This window comes from Triturus cristatus, chromosome 6 (assembly GCF_964204655.1).
Source record: "Triturus cristatus chromosome 6, aTriCri1.1, whole genome shotgun sequence".
NCBI classification, from domain to species: Eukaryota; Metazoa; Chordata; class Amphibia; order Caudata; family Salamandridae; genus Triturus; species Triturus cristatus.
The window spans coordinates 652345936-652363179 of record NC_140589.1 but is presented as its reverse complement, the minus strand read 5'-3'; positions in this window follow the sequence as shown (position 1 = coordinate 652363179).

Here is a 17244-nt window from a genome sequence, read left to right as displayed (position 1 = left end):
CTCTTTATTGCAAAAAAGAAACTTTGGAACCACAGACAAAAAACTTCAATAAGAAGGCTTAGTGCTAGATTACGAGTTTGGTAGTCCATAAAACCGCCAAACCCACGGTGGTGTGGTGGTCACTGACGCACCGAAGGTCTGACCACTGAATTTCAACTTTAGTGGTTGGACTGACACAGGATCACCGCAACCTCCAGGGATCATCTAAGGTTAATGAGTTCGTCTTTTTTTATGGGTGGTAAGAATAAAATAAATACATTTGGACATCATCCAGGATTCATTGTTGTTGGATGCAAATGTTTCTTTCGTCCTCATTTGAATTGGCTCAGAGGTGCAACAAGGCATATATGGGTGGGGGAGTGAGTTCCACATTTAAAATGTTTTTACAGAAAGAGTGCATCAGGGTGAGTTTTTCTTGAACCTGTCAGTTTCAGTTTCTAATCAAAAAAGTAATTCCATTGTAGGATGTTGAGTTTGTGCAATACACATTCAGGAGTGTCATTGTGCAGTGCTTTAGTGGTGGTACAGGCAGTTGTATATGTACTGTGTGCCTCAAGATGTAGCTCTTTTAAGATAGGCAGTACTGGCACAACATGGTTACACTCTAGGTCACTCATTGCACAGGGATCACTGACCTCTCCTGAAGGGAGAAAATTGTTAACTTCACATAAAAAGTTTTCAAGATAGCAAGCCTGCAAATGAATATAGCCTCACCTAAGCCACCTTTATTTCCTAAGTGAATACGAATGAGTAGACAAGTTAGTGACTCAAGAAGGGAGTATGGTTCAAGTTTAAGCACAACACAATTCAAGCACTACAAGTGCAATAAAGTATGAATGTCCAACTAAGACTATATGTTACACAACACTATTAATAATATCCCACATTAAATAAATCAAATTGATCAATAACAGTGGCAATTGTTGAGGTTACATTTTCAGTTAAGTGCCAATATTCTTCAGCTGATTGAGTTGGCTCATTGGCATTCTGTGCGCTCTTGGCTCTCCTTGGACTGCCTGTAGACTGCCAAACTAAGCATTTTCAGAAACAGGGTAGGTTATCAGAGCTTTGTACGGCCTTCAGGCCTCTATCCTTGAGTAAGCGGGCAGCTCACTAATTCCATATTCTGGAGAGCAGCTTCTGCAGCGGGTCCATACTAGTCTGATTCTCAGATAGCAGCGCCAGTCCTTGAGTGCCAGGAGGAATTGTGGTGATGTGAGTCTGGAATGCTGCGCCGTCATGGAGCTCCAGAACCTTTGGGAGTCCAGGACGGACAATTATCTCTGGGCCCCTTAAGAAGAGACATGTTGTTATGCTGTTGTCATCAATAAACCCTTCAACCCACAGAAGATGTGTGAATGTGTGCTTCAGTATTTTGGCGACGAGGATGGGATTCACTCTGTGGAACAGAACTGGGACACTCACCGCCCATACAACCTCCCCATGACAGGGTAACCGGCAGGGTAAACGTCACCCTAAAAACTGAATTAAGTCACCAAACCAGAGCATGAATGGGTACAACAAGATCATAAACAGAATAGGAAACATCGACCACACCACCCACTAAACCTCCTGGTACACCACCCCCATAACCTCCCCAAAGAAGGGTACACAGTGCAGTAGTAAACTGCATGTTGGTTGCCCTACACCGAATAAGGGTCTTAAGAACAAAACACGACCATAAGCACACACACACAAAAACCACGTCATGCATAATAATGGCAAGCAATATACTGAAGTGAAATTCTCAGGCTCCCGTGAGCGGTCCCTCACCCGAATTTTTCACCTGACATGAATCTCTTGTTAATGGCACATGATCTGCCAGCAAAGTTCAGTGTCCAGGGTCTAAAATAACAAAAACACCAACTCCCCCAAAGTTTTCACCTGATTTGAGGCTCTTGTTAATTGCACCCGATCTGCCAGCAAAGTTCAATGTCAATGGTCTACAACAACGAGAACACGAACTCCCCACCGCACGCTGATACAGTCAACTGCTGCGCGTACATGTAAAGCATTACCACAAAATCCATCAGGAGAGAAAAGCGTGACGTTCACGGTCCACGAAGACTCGAATTAACTTTATTGAGAGTGGATGGCATCGAGACTTCCCTGGATGTTGTGCTACATCAAATGGCTACCGCCTCCAACCCAAAGATGGCGGCGTGCACAGGAGACACATGCCGAGTGACTCCAGGCACGCTCCTGCTGCAAGACGTAGAGAGGCAGCAAAGAAGATTGCCTAACGACGAAAGAAAACATCACAGAAAACTCCCCAGCTGTCCCGCATGAAGAGGTGAGGAGCACATGCTGGTGCTTTCAATGAGCTCGCAGCGCACATTCAAACATTCAAAAGTTGCGCGAAGTATGGTAAACGGCCAACCAACCAATCACCATGCCGTCTCTTACTGAAATGTATATGCGGTGCCGATTTTCCCACAGCACATCGATGCCATTCCTCAGAGGTGCGGAAAAGTAAACAATTCAGTAACCTCTGTATTCAATTCAGTACCCTCACTCCACAGCCTATAACCAACAGCACCTCTGGAAAACTCAGGTTGCCACTTGGAAAACTCAGATTACCACTGTTAGTGAACCACCAGTTGCTGTCTATTTTCTTTAAAGTGTAGCAGCTCACAGGAGTGCCGGTTTTCCCCATAACACGTCTCTGGTGCCAATTCCCAAGCAGCAGTTGCTACAGACAGCAGGGCAGGAGTAACACATCCAAGGCAGTAGGATGGCAGCAACCTCCACAGTAGCTGCACGAAAACCAGTAGTAGAAGGTCAAATGCCCTGGGCTGCAGGCTGTCCAAATGATGAGGGACACTGGTGGGGCTGACCAGGGCGTTTCCGTTACGTTTCCTTTTCCTTTTTGCCATGTCTTTAGTATAGGCCGTAGTTCCAGTAGTTCCTTAGCTGCTTTAAACACAGTGTCTTTCCTCAATGGGTAGGTTCCTCAAGTTCATCGCCAAATGTGGTAAATTGAAAGTTCTTGGGCCAGGTATATAAAGCAGGTTGGATTTATTGAAGCTTAGTTACAAGGTAAGTTCATTAGAAGAAGATAGATAGATGGAAATGTAACCCCACCAGGAGCAGCCTCCCTGACGCTCAGCCTGCATTCACCAACTGACACTCCACACACAAACAGGCACTCAAGCATTCTGTGAGGTCATCAGGCATTCTAGCACTCATCCTGGCGGAGCAGCAGGAAAGACACAGCTAGAGAAAGGAATAGCACAAGTCAATTATAACATATCCCCCTTCCTTAGGGAAACAACGATGCAGAAGTGAAGGAAGGAAATAGAAGCATCAATGTTTACAATGCATTCTAAAAACTAAACATCTACGGAAGTTAATGGAAACATCAATATATACAATGCATTCTCAAAACTAAACATTTACGTTGCATTCTCAAAAACAAAACACATTGGCATTAACCCCAGGTGGAATGTAGAGCTCTGTCTCGGAGTCAAAATACAGAAGCCTAGCCAGCTTCTGTCCTGACCTTGACACAGACCAGTACGGTCAGCTTGGTTTTTCGCAACAGAAGAAAGGGTGCGAGGTTTCTAGAACTTTTGCCTCATGTTGAGTAAAAGGTGATAAAGGCGGGGAGATAGGAGCTCATTTGTTGAGTAGACGTACTGCCACAAAATAATCTGGATATGAGTCCCAATCGAACTCCTTCCTGGGATGTCGAACGGCTCCTCCAGCTTGAGTTGGCAAGGATGTTGCATGATCAATCAGTGAGGTGCTGCTTACTTTGTGTATATAATGTCTAAGTTTCTTTGCTCTTTGCTACATATATATATATCTGCTACATGTTATTCTGGTTTTGTGCTTGATATTTGGGAGTCTCCATTAACCAATATATGTTGCCTTCCCTTCTAAAATATTGAATGAATAAATGTGTTTGTGTCATTTTAAATGCACCTGAATTTGTTTTCTTGCCTCGCCTTGAGAGAGTGCTGGGTCTTGCTTTATCGCCTCATCTTTTGGGAGTGCTGTTTTACATGTGTTATTTAAAGGTGCAATAGGGCATTTGCCTCCTCTCAGGAGTGCAGGGTTAGGTTTGTCCTATTGTGTAAAACTATAAGCATTACAGAGAGTCTTCCATCAACCTCAAAGTAGGTAAGGGATGACGTGATGTGATGTATATTTATTTAGTTTTTAATGATATGGAAAAATGTCTTCTACTTTAGTGTGGATTAGACATACCACCTTGGATATCCCAAACAAGGATACATTTGGAAAAATTCTTCAAGTTGTTTGGGCTCTCTGTTTCAAGATAATATTTGAATAGTTTAGAAACTCTTTCAAAATTTCTTCAAATTTGTTGACTATACATGCTTTCTTCTAAGAGGCTATTTTTTAATGCTCTTGGCACTGATAATTTGGCTTCAGCCAAACAAGCAATTGTTTCAATTTTAATGCACTCTTACATTTTCACAAAATCTTTTTGCCTACCACCCATGCCTCCAGCAACACTTACAGGGAGGGGATGAGCCTTAAAAACCAAGTAATAATAATTAAGCACTCGTTCAGGTGTTGCTCAAATAAGGTATGATATAAGTATATGGACCAAAACTTATTAATTCCCTGTTTTCGTGTTACCTCGGGTTTTGGTTTCTTCCAGACATTTACTGATGAGGTCACTACAGTTCTGCAGTAACAGAAATTGGAGTAAGCTTCTATTGATAAGAAAATGTATATTTAAATATTGGCATATATATATATGAAAATCTTAAGAGAACTGCATTTTGGACAGAGTGACTCCTGTACTCTCATACAAAAACAGAAATACTTGCATTCATTATTCATGTTCTAGAAAAGATTTGTTTAGGTCTCTACAGTAGGTTCTCATTTCTCTGGATATTCTTGGCTACGATAATGCCTGCATTTCAAAGAGAATACAATTATAAACACAGAAGTACTCATGATAACAAAGCACTCTGCAAGCAACTGGAATGAATGGAGTACGCATAACCATTATTTCTCATGGTCTTTTTGTGAAGTATTGGTATGGTAAAGTTCTACTTCCACCAGACATTCTTACAGTAGCATTTGAAGGAAGTAGAGTAGATCTCATTGGTTCTTTTGGGCTGACATCGTAATCTTAGATGAATCAATTAAAGAAAAGAAGTCGCCAGAAAAGGAATCGATGTCCTAGGCTTAATTCACCAAGCTGAATTTGGTATTACAATCAGACCAGGTCTAGATCAACCCATCTCATTTGAGAAAAAGAGATTAGGATCAGTGAACAACAGTAAAAATGCATGGGATGAAAGATTCTCCAAAGTTTTTCAAGATAAATTAGGTAAAATCTCAGATTTTGTATACTGTATTAAATTCAAACATGACGTTCCTCCAGTCAAACATAAATTGCGTAACATTCCATTAAGTGAAAGAGGAGATCTCTCTACTATGCTTAATGATGTGTGCACACAAGGCATTATTGAGAAAGACAGAAGTAACTTTGTGGTTGTCTCCCATAGTTTTAGCAAAGAAAAAGAATGGAGAGCTGCGCATGTGTGTTGATATGAGGAGTGTAAATGAAGCTATATGGGTAGACAATTACCCTCTATCCAGAATAGAAGACCTAATAACCAAAGTTGGTCAATCAAGCTTATTTAACAAATTAGATTTAAGAGCAACTTATCATCAAGTCAAACTGGACGGAAGCTCTCGTCATTTGACAGCGTTTGTAACTCCCGATGGAGTTTTTCAATTTTGTCGAACGCCGTTCGGCATTGCTTCTATCACGGCTGTTTTTCAGAGACTCATGACAGATTGGTAAGGAAAATGTTGTAATCTTTCAAGACGATATTCTAATATTTGCTGTTACTGAACATGAACATGATCTTGCATTGAATGATGTTTTGGAAATTTTAGAAACAAGGGGTGCCACACTACGGAAAGATAAGTGTATATTCAAAACAAGAGAAATTGAATATCTTGGACATATATTCTCTGAACAAGGTGTGAAACCTAAACCTAGCCTAGTAAAAAGTAGATGCTCCTGCCCCACAAAATAGAGAGCAATTGCTGTCATTTTTAGGTTTACGTGAATTTTATGCAAAATTCATGCAAAACTTTGCTACTATCACTGAATGCTTCAAAGTTTTGCTCAAAAAAGGTGAAAAATGTGTTTGATCAGAGCTGTGTCAAAGCACTTTTGAGAGAGTTAAAAAAGACATCACTTCTGCACTGACATTAAAATCCTTTGTAGAGGGGAGAAAGACCATTGTCACAGGGGATGCCTCTGAGAATGGTTTAGGGGCAGTTTTAACTCAGCTTAATATTACACATGAAACGACTGTAGGCTTTGCCTCTAGAACATTACGTTCACCTGAATGCAAATATTCAGTCATAGAAAAAGAACTCTTGACATGTGTAAGGAGCTTAGAGAAATTCAGAGCTTATTTGTGGGGAAGTCCATTCACTTTGAGGACTGATACCGTCCTTTAGTAGATATTTTATCTGGGAGGAAAGTAAAACATACTACTGCTCACATAGCCAGACTTTCTGCCAGACTATTAGAATTCACATTTTCTGTAGAGTACCTACCAGGTGGGAAAAACTCCAGGGCAGATTGCCTTTCCAGGCTTCCGATTGAGGATTCCAACTAATATGATTGGGAGTCAGAAATTGAAGAATGCTTTATTGCCTACATTGGTGATGCCAGCATTTGCAAGGAAGAGGGTGAATGGATACAAGAACTAAACAATGATGTTGTGTTGAAAGACATTTTGTGAATGATTGCTTCAGGTTGGCCAAAAGAAAGAAGTTTATCTGATGTGTTACAAATATTCTGGAAGGTCTCCGATGAATTGTCATTAGAAAGAGGTAAGCTAATGTGTGGTGATAAATTAATTCCACCCACTTGTTTTCACAAACGCATAATTGAATTGGCGCATTCAGGCCATTTAGGTTCCACCCCCACCAAAAGGAAAGTAAGTAAAAATATATGGTGCCCATAAATGGACTATGAAATTTACATTTTTGTACATGATTGTGAAAAATGCAGAGTTAGTGACAAAGTTTTAAAAACTGAAGGGACAGTTGAATCTTTTGCTACTTGTCTAGGCAATGTATGGCAACGTGTAGGAGTTGATTTCTTGGGACCCTATCATATCCTTCCCAATTGTTTGAGATATTTCATTGTTATGCTAGATCACTTGTCTAGATGGTTGGAAGTTAGAGGTGTAATGGAACCTACAACAAAAAATCTAATCAATTTCTTTCAAGATGTGTTTGCAAGGGAAGGTATTCCTGGTGAAATCCTAACTGATAACGGTGTTCAATTGACTTCTCTCGAAATGAAGTTTATTTTAGAAAAGTGTAATATCAAACACATTAGAACATTTTTATATAATCCCCAAAGTAATGGAAAAGTAGAACGCTTCAACAGAACTTTAGTTGAATGTATTCAATCTACATTGAGATGTAATGTGGACATTGAGAAAGCAATAAAATAATTAATTTGGTGCTACAGAACAACCCCTCACTGTGTCACAATTAAAACTCCATTTGAACTTATGCATTGGAGAAAAGCAACCACTGAGTTATTCCCTTTCTGGATGACCACCATTTTCAGCAAAGATTTGAATGTGAGTGAATCATGGGGTGTAGCAAAATCCAACTCTGATCTTTCTAGTGCAAAGAGAGTAAACACTGACAATAAAAATATAAACAGATTGAAAATAGGTGACTAGGCTCGTGTCAAGAATGCCTGTCAAGTGGGGAAAGGTCTTTTCAAATTCAAAGAGCATTTACAAATCTCTGAACTCAGAAAGAATGCTGCCAAACTATCAGATGGCAATTGGTGGAATATTTATCGGCTAGCACTTGATCCTAGTGCTTATAAAGATGTCAAAAACCAAAGCAGTTGTAGTCAATCACCCAAACAAGTTGATGGGGGAGATTTACATGAAACTTTGAGGAGGAGTGTTCGCACTAAATGAACACCGAGCAAGTGGCAAGAGTTTCTTTGTGATTCGTTTTTTTTTTTCATTTGAAGGGCAGAGTATTGTGTTTTGAGCTTGCACTGTTAACATGTTCCTCAATGTAATGTATTTTATTCCTTTCAAGTTGCACTGTTTATATGTTCTTTATTGTTTCCTCATTTAATTGCTTCCTTTTGAAAAAGGGGAGAAGTGTGGTGTTGTGAGTCTGGAATGCTGCGCTGTCATGGAGCTCCAGAACCTTTGGGATTCCAGGATAGACAGTTATCTCAGGGCCCCTTTACAAGAGACATGCCGTTATGCTGTTGTCATCAATAAACCCTTCAACCCACTGAAGACGTGTGAGTGTATGCTTCAATATTCCTGTGCCTTCTTTCTTCCAGGAGGACCTTATTCTTCAAGCGTAGTCTTCCTAAGTGTAGGAATGTTCTGAGGAGATAATGAGACACCATTCATATCCTGTGCACTAGTCAGTAACTGGAAAAAAGTCCCTAATGAATGCTGTCTCCTTTCTCACACTATGCCCACCTTTTTTTGCAGCACTTCCTCTTCGCCTTACTGGAAAAATTCCCAAAAGCCCTAAATCCAAAATGGCCAACCACTTCTTCCAGCAGTAGGGTATGTTGCTATCACTAAGCCACTAGGCTATTTAGAAGAGGCAACTTCCCCTCTGTCAGGGTCAAAACAAATTCTCTCTAATCCTTGGATTGGAGTCAGATAGTTTAGAAGGGCTCAGTCAATGAATGGGAGCAGAATGTGTCAGTCCATTCGGCATCTCCAAATCAAAGGAGATAGTGTCTGTTCCAGTCCCATTTCAGAAGCATAGCTCCTGTTAAGTGGTCAGTATATGACAAAACCCTCCCTTCTTGGATCCAGAGGTCACATTGCTATCCTCTGGAGAGCCAACAATGTGAATTAGGTCTCTGGATGTGAGTGGAGCAGCAAAACTGGCTCAGGGCTCAGACAGCAAAAGGTACATTTACTAGGATACTTTTTCAAAAATCTGAATTCACCATTCACTTATATTTTGGAAAGCGAGCAGAAAATGAACTTTATTTAATTTTACTAGCATGTCCCCGGATTGAAATACATTTTAAGTGTATTTATTTTTTCTAAGCCTATTACTTGTAGACTAAACCTACACTGGGAACACTGATTTTGGAGGTTCACTCACTATGAGACACATTTTCAAATATGTAGTGTGCCATTTCTTTATATATTAAGTACCTTGTCCAGTAGGTGTATGTAGCACACATTAGGAGTAACTTAAGAATATCATTTTTTCACATAGTAAATTTACTTTTATGTACCTTGTGTCACTGTAGTATATTCAGCCTGCAAACCAACAAGAGTAAACTGGTTGCTTGGGAAGACAATATTTTTGTTATATACATAGTTTTCATAAACCCACACTGCAGTCCACATATGCCATATAACTTCTAAACCACTGGTGCTACTGCTTAGCCATCTACCAAGGCCTTACAGGAAAGTAAAATTGTCCAATTGGGTGAACAGAATTTTAACAGTAAACTATTTTTTGGGACAAATGCATGTTTATTGTGGCACTGGAAAACTGTGTCACAGGGCACAGAATCATAATTCCAGGCAAAATATGATTGGAAATAAGGTAAACAATCAAAGCCGGGCATGCAAAAATGTGGATTCTTTATGCAAATGATATTCAGTGAGCTGCATTAGTATATTCTTGATTGAAACCGCCTGGTACCATTGCAAAGAGTGGCTGTAGGTCACCCTGCTGAGACACCGTGACTCAAGCAAGGTTACAATGACAGAATATGTGCATCTGTACCCCTTTTCCTGATCCCTTTCAAATTGACCTTAGAGTGCCTTATATCAATCAATCAATCAATCAATCAAAGGCATTTATAAAGCGCACTACTCACCCGGAGGGTCTCAAGGCGCTGATGGGTGGGTGTAGTCTATAAATGCCCTTATTTATTCAGAAGTCCCCTCATGGGTCAGGAACATCTGAAGAACACACTAAGGTAGTCAACTCATGACTGTGAACTGTGAACTGTGAGGTCTCCTGCTCAAATGATCATAATGCACCTTGAGCAGGAATGGGTCCTCTTCAGTAATTAGGTGAACATTCCCAGAGGTCTACCAGTACTTTTTGTTTGATAATCAATCTGAAATCTGTGCACAAGACAAAAAAAATAAGAAGCTATTGTTTTTGGAGAACACGCATGCCTCCAGAGAAAATCTGAGTTTGGGAAGTTGACTAAAACAGTTATGCCAATCTAAAAACATGTATCAGCTTTAATCCTTATCTATCTTTGACACATGGCAAATAGTAAAGGTCATTGCTGTTTCAATTTAGGGAGGGGTACCATCAGATATTCCCTTTGTTTCCACTAGACCCTGTTTATGAATTATCAGCTCATACATCCCTGTGTGATGGGGTGTCCAAGCAGTCCTATTGAATTGTAAATGTTCTGCAGATTTTTTGCTGATAATAGTTAATGTTTTTAATCCAGCTCTTAAAGAGATATCACTTTATACAATGCAGAGTAGCACTCTGATTCCTACAGTTAATAAATGATGTGAAGTCTGCTTTAGCGTAAGAGCTTTCTTAACAAGCAATGGTAAATGCAATATGTTTCGCCGATGGGATTAATAAAAAATGTATGTGTCAAGCACACACACCAATAAAAAGAGAGGGCTGAATGGAAGCCTCTTTTAAGATTTATATTAAATGCAATAGATTTCACATGCTTAGCGCAAGCCCCGTGCATGTGAAACCTAAAAAGCAATTATGATCTAGCATGCAATGGTGCAGAGATCCAAGAAACGATAATACTAGCTAGTGTAAAAAAGATGTGTGATATAGGAAAAAATACAAATTCTCACACGGATGGATGGCTAAGGCAAATCCCGCCTAGCGCAACAGCAGGTGACCTCGTCGCACATCCCCCCTGCTATGGAGCGGATGCAGGCAGCTGAATCAGGAGACGCTGAGAAGCTGGGAGTATGGCGCACAGAGCCAATCATGCTTTTTCTCATGTAATGCAGGATGATGGTTCTTTTCCTGCTCTCTGGCTTCCTTTGACCTGCGCTGGCCCCAGTGTTCAGAGAGGGGGTCCATGCTCGAATTTGAAGTGCTCTGCAGTGGACATTTTTGCACGGGTCAAAGGCACTTCCCACTTGAGAACTGGCATTTGAGGTAAGCAGGCTTCCAACGACCCAGAGACAATTTTTCTCTGCTGCTGCTGGGATATTTCTAGAATGCCCCGGTCGGTTCTAGTGGGGACGCCAGACAGTACAAACTGGTTGGGAACTGTTTGAAGCAGGAAAAACCGACAGCTGCCATTCAGCTCTGAACAGTGTAAGCCAATTCAGCAGGCGCTAAATGTAACGCTTAATATATGCATGTGAGGCCAGTGGGTTAGCTCTCCCCCTTACAAGAGGTTGGAAAAGACATTATCCCCTGCTATGATGGGAAAGAACCAGTTGAAGACAGCCTCAGCAAGGCAAGAGCCAAATGCTCGCAGAAAGCCTGTCAAGGCTCAGCTACAATATCAAGCCCTCAGAGCTCGGAAGACGATCTGCTGGAGCTCGAGAGGGGGGCTAAAGCTGAACTACCCCCAGATATACCTAAAAAACCCCACTAGAAAAACTGAATGTGGAACTGGGTGCTGAGGGGCTAGTCTTGGCCCAATTTGGCTCAGTCGCTAAATGGGTTATCGCTGGTGAAGATAGCTGGACAGCAGGGAATTTAGAGGAGAGGCCGAACCAAGAGGTCGCAAGGGAAGACTCTTCTAGCATATCTCAAAGTAAAACCAAGGAATACCCATTATTCTTGAAACCTAAAATACCCCTACTGCCTAAACAACCTCCAGTCTCAGAACAAGAATCTGCAGGTAAAATACAAGTTGGCGTGCCGCTATATGTCCAAGCACTCGCTTTGCCTTTTAGGCCCCTGGATCAGCAGGGAGGGTCTTACTGGATGGCTAGCCTCTAGCCATTATGGTGGATAAAATAACAGCGGTAGAACACCTGGATCTGGTTCAGCTAGCACCTGTAAAACTCACAGGAAACCCATCCAATCCAACATCAAAACCATGCTAAATCTCATTTTGGGTAAGATACGTGAGCTGAAAGCAACACAAGCAAATGAGATTGCAACATTAAACCTGCGCTTGTCAAAAATCGAAGAAGCAGTCTTTAGCTATCAGGCAAGAATACAAGAAGCTGAAACCAGGCTATCTCACCTTGAGGATCAGATGGCTTTGATGCAACACCAGGCTACTTTGGATAAAAAAAAAAAATTCTATTGGAAAGTAAACTGGAAAAGCTGGAAAATCAGTCTCAACGCTCTAATCACAATACTTACATAGTGAATTAACTTTCTGAACATGATATGGGATCAAATGACATACAAAGTAAATTAAGCCTGAAATTGTATGTCAATTGAGAAATCACTGAAAAGAATAAACCAAGATTGAAGGTGGCGTCAGAGTGTCTGCATGGGAGTGCTAATAAAGAAATAAATGTATTAACCAAATAACACAAACATTTTTAAAAAGCACAGGTTAGAGAAGATAATATAAAGGAAAGTCAAGTGGAATCTATTAGGAGAAATAGGAAAAACAGATAGGTAACTATGGATAGGCATGGTGAATCCATGTGATAAGAGAACTCACACTGACAGCGCAGTCTGGACAGAAGCAAAATACAAAAACAGAAACAGAAAAGATAAATAATAAAGGAATGCCACCATGAATTTTGAACAACCAAAGTGTGGTTACTAGAAAAGCCTGAAGGTGTAAAGCTATTGGTGCAGATGGAGCATTGTGCTTAGAAATGATCAGCTTTAAAAAGAGCCAAATAAGTGCTTGCATTGTCACTGGAGCTAAACCAAAAGTATGAAGTTGCTAATGCGAAAAGAGCATCATGCTATTAGAAGCTCAGTGCAGATGTAGAGCTAGATCATAAAACTGTCACCACAGTAAAGATATGGAAATTATGTAATAAAAAATATATAAAAGTATACATGAGTGAAGGGCATCGAAACAAAACGCCAAACCGTTAGAGGCAATGCGAACAGAGAAATGAAAAGAGCAGTGCCAATCACACAAAGCACCACGATAAATAAAAAACGAGATGCAAATGTTGAATTTAAATATAAACAAGGATCGCTATATTCGGTTCACTGCATGCATGTGTCTGGTTCTGCCATAGATGTTGGTAGACCCATTTGGAATGGCGATGCAGTCAAAGGCTCCTGTGCATAATGAGAGAGGCGAGGGCAACTGTTCTGAATAGTGCTGTGGATGGTGGGAAGAGGACCGACTAATGGAGTCAGATTGCCCTTAGAGTTGAGGACTTACCGACTAAGTGGCAAAGCAGACAATTTCAATGGCGGGAGCACTTGGTTCCCCCAGCTTTACTGCCAGTGCCACAAACGTTTCCCACGATCGTTGTTTTTGGGAAATATCGGTATTTAGTCTTCAAACTCCATGTGTCTCATTGTTCTGCTTGTGGAGGCTGTGAGAGCACTACAAAGAGAAGAGCCGGCATGAAAATGACATGTCGAATACACGCACATCATAGAGACATGTAAAGATAGACAAGAGCGCATTGTGAAGAGGCACATGTATGTTTGCAGCCTAACATGGGTAAAGGAGACAAGTGTGATTACTATACCGCAGCAGCTGTAGACCATAATTCTGTATGAGAGGTGGGGCCGTGTTAAGAGCTCCCAGCTATGTGTGCAAGCACTGTGCAGACAAAACATTAAAAACAAGTTCTGCTTCAAAAGTCGATGAAAACAGTACTTGGGCCATGGGAGACTGATAAGAAAAACATAGGAGGGTTGACAGTAAATAGATATGGTACAGCCAGTAGACATTGAGACAAAGTAAGTGGCTAGCACAGGAACCAATGAAAGCAAGGGGGGATGTAAGACCCTTTTAAAATGTATATAAACAATAGATTTCACAAGCATACTGCGAGCGAAGTGCAGGTGAAATCTAAATAATAGCTGTTCATTCATGTGACATAGTGCTTTGGTAATTATACATTTTCTGATCTGGTTTAAGGCATTGTTATATACAGCTGAGCTTTGAACTTTACTCCACGTCTTTATTTGCATGTGTAGAAACTAGAGGTCTTTGCCACTTTGGGTCATAAGATCACTAGGGAACCCACACTCCAGGATCAGGTGCCAATTCAGTGTAGGAAATATTTGGAGCCAGCACTGTAAACTAGGGTGCAATTTGTATTTCTGCTCTAGCAATGCAAGGTGCCAGCCTGATTTGAAAAAGGATGCAGGTATCATCTAATCTCAGACCTAAACTCACATAATTTCATATTCCACATGTTACACGAAATTACCAAAATGCTGCCATTATGTATGGTGACATTTGCAGCAAAACCTTAGAACTGATGCACAAAACAACATGAATGACCGCAATGATTTTTTCACTATATATTTTTTGTCACGAAATGCAAAGTCGCAAAAATATAGTGCTAATACAAAAAACATGTTACAGAAATTTCAAACACCCTAGTTTCAACCCACAGACGGATACAGAGTGACACTTCACCCACCTCGAGAGTGATTTCAGAGTGATTCTGAAGGGGTACCAAAACTTCCCAAGCAGAATGTTTCAGCAGGGCACTCTGCTTAATTTGAGTTGGTGTTTGCCGATGCGGGGTCACCGGCATTCATTTTTGGGGATCCCAGCTTATTTTTCTGCATCAGTCAGTTACCAAGAGGAAGAGGGAAAATAACACACAAAATGAAAAGATGGATAAAGAGAAAGACGGTGAATCTGACATAAAGAGAGAAAGCAGGAACCTGCAAGAGTGAGAAAAAGGGGCAGGAAGTGTCTGGTGGTGGATCATAGAGGCAGGACACCAGGATATCCTTGCAAGTGAAAGTGCACTTTACAAATACACATAGCACAAAGTCCTATAAAGACTATGAGGCATATTATCAAGGACGGCGGTAAAAATGATCGCCGATAATGGGCTTGATAATATGCCCTTATGAATTCCCATAGAAGCCCATGTTCTGGTGTGAACATGGGATTCTATGGGAATTCTCCAGGGCATATTATCAAGCCCATTATCGCCGCTTAAGCGGCAGTTTTCTGCCACTAAACCGGCGATAATTTTAACGCCGTCCTTGATAATATGCCCCTAAGCACCTTGGGATTCGGTGCACTTACATTTAATTAGACTGGCTGGGGCTTCTGAGCAGAGCTTTGGCACTGGCATTTATTATACAAATTTGGCACTGACAGAGCACTAACAGCAGCTACTTTCCATGTACTGCACACACAAATAGTGCACCACCTTAAAGCCTGAGCGCCAATGTGCCTGTACCAGTGATAGGATGAAGGTGCAGGGGTAAAGATGATCCCATACAAAGGAGAGAGCACCACATTTAGACTGCAACAACTCCTTCTTCAGGCCCTGGTGTCCTTACTGATAGAAAGTTGTTAGTAAGGTTTATGTTAAGAAACCTATATCAGGAGTTTCATGATGACAACTGCTGTTGAATTTGTAAATGAAAAACATCTACTTGGAATATTTGAATTATTTTTTTTAAATGTGAATTTCCACAAATAGCCCTTAACACATGACAAAATATACTATCCTTCAATGTACTGACACATGGATTGCTTCACCAGACAAGCGGTGGTCACCATGACTTTATTCGTTAACTAGGGCAAGGCAAACAGGAGCGCACTATACTAAATACATGTGCAGAAGACAATGAGCTGATATTCAGATGCTGCTTATCACTGGGTTTTGTTTTGTATATATTGTAAATAAAAATGTCATGAATAAAATATGATCTCAATTAAACCCATTTCATAAAGTAACCCCTTGGAAATTTCTTCCATACCAAGAATTCCTGTGCCCTTCAGGATGACACATTAAAAGCTCAGCTGATGCAAATAGAACAAAAAACCAGCCAAGAAATGAATAGCCCGCATAGTCGAAAATACAGCATATGCACCAATGTGCTGTGTCAGAAAAAGCAGCGTTCTCTGCTCTGTCTACCATGCAAATAAAAACTCAATATTTCATTCAAATGAATCAACATTTATTTGTGTTGTGTATTTAGGAGCACAGCTGCGATTTGCTGATCCTTCAGGGCCGGATTTACCAATGGCTAGTGTTGTCTTTGCGTTACGCAAGGTGACACAAAGGCAACATAAACCCTTAAGTGAGATTTACTATACCATGCAGAGACATCTTGCATGGCTCTGCATGACATGCCTTGCATTACTATGCACCGGGAAGGTGAAGAGAGAGGGTGTTCCCATGCATCCACCCATGTATTTTGGCAAATTCCCAAAATCACTAACAATTGAAAACTTGGGAAAGCGTGAAAATGGTACGCCTTCCCAAGTGAGGCATAACAAGGAGAAATATTTTTATTTTGCATTCTGCAGCACACTTGGAAAGAGAAGAAACCTCAGAGAAATATTTTTGTGCAGGAAGGTTTTCCTTCCTACACAAAAACAATCTTGGCTGTAACACAGGCACTCTTGCACTGTGGCACAAAAGTTCCTGCGCTGGCTCTAGGCTGCAGTCTGTGTGCCTGCGCAGTGCGAGCGCAGGAATGCACCATATCAAAAGAGATATGGCAAATTCCTTTCCTCTCTCTGTCAAGCAAGTTGTCTTGCTGCATTGTGCTGCGTGATTTTTTTATAAATCTGGTCCACAGTCTCAATATTGGTGTGCCCATGTGAACAATACTGTACAGATGAAGTTAATGATTTACATTGAAAACATAAGATTAAGAATCTAGAGCCAGATGTATTAACATTAGGAATTGCAATTTCTAAATTGCGATTATTTCCGAATAGCAATTCGTAATGCGTGACAGTTTTATTTTAAAAACAGAGATTCCTAGTGGGTCGCAAATCGACCTACCTGCTTAATATTAATGAGGTAGATCGCAAAAGATGGTCCATTAGGAGCACAGCCATCACACGGATGGTGGCCAGAGCAGATCTCCATGTCTGGGATTGCTTTTTGAATATGTTTTTTAAATGCTGCCTATTTTCCTTAAACAAAAAGGGATGTGTTTCAAAAAAGAAAATGAAAAGATTAAGTTTCACTTTTTAATCCCATGGCCCACTGCCTGCTCTTAAAAATTATTTTGTTTAACATTCTCAAAGGAGAAGGGGTCCTCATGTGACCCCTTCCCCTTTGAGAATGTTAAACAAAATAATTTAAAAATAAGTTAGTATGAATTTGTAGTAATTCACTCAACAGCATTCAGTTAGAGAGTGATTTATTT